We start from the raw sequence: 1,114 nt of genomic DNA on the forward strand, positions 1-1,114 counted from the left end.
TGAAGACAAAAGTAAGTTCATAACCCTTAATGAATTTGATGGAAGTGTTGTTAGATTTGGAAACAACTCTCCTTGTATGGTGAAAGGTAAAGGTTCAATCTCTCAAAATGGAAAGAGTAATGTTGATGATGTATTTTGGGTTGATGGTCTTAAACATAATCTTTTAAGTGTTGGTCAGCTGAATGATAAAGGTTATTTGCTTGAATTCAAGAGTGGAGTCTGCAAAATTCTTGGAGGTAATGGTGAACTGATTGCTACCGAGAAACAAACTAGAGGTAACTTATTTCATTTCAATGGTAATGTTAATAATTGTCTGGTTGCAAGAATGGAAGATAGTTGGTTATGGCATAAAAGATGTTGTCATGTAAATTTTGATAATTTGGTTAAGATAAGAAAGTCTAGTTTTGTGAGAAGATTACCGCAACTTGTCAAACTGAATAGTGTGATATGCAAAGATTGTCAAATCGGTAAGATGACCTCTATTTATTTCAAGAGCAAGAATGGTATTTTTGAGAATGTTTTAGATTTAGTACATACTGATCTCTGTGGCCCTACGAGAACAAAGAGTTATTATGGTGATAGGTATTTCAGGATCTTCACCGATGACTATTCTAAAATGATGTGGGTAACATTTTTTAGAGAGAAATCAGAAGAATTTAATAAATTTAAATCATTTAAAGCTCTGGTTGAGAAGGAAACAAGTAAGAACTTGAAGTGTTTAAGATCAGATCGAGGAGGTGAATTCACATCTGATGAATTTGTTAAGTATTGTGATGAACAGGGTATAAATAGACAAATGTCAACTCTAAGGACACCATAGCAGAATGGCATAGCAGAAAGGATGAATAGACCAATAGTTGAAGCTGCAAGAACCATGTTATTATAGGGTAATGTATCCAAAATGTTTTGGAGAGAAGCGATCGGTACCGTTGTTTACACTCTAAACTGGGTACTAGTAAAAAGAGGTAACAATAAGACACCCTATGAGCTATGGTATGGAAAAACTCCTTGTGTTAGCTATTTTAAAATCTTTGGAAGTCAATGTTTTATCAAGAGAGATAACTACATTGAGAAGTTTGATGCAAAATCTGATGAGGGAATTTTTCTTGGTTAC

This window comes from Cryptomeria japonica, chromosome 7, assembly GCF_030272615.1.
Source record: "Cryptomeria japonica chromosome 7, Sugi_1.0, whole genome shotgun sequence".
Taxonomy (NCBI): Eukaryota; Viridiplantae; Streptophyta; class Pinopsida; order Cupressales; family Cupressaceae; genus Cryptomeria; species Cryptomeria japonica.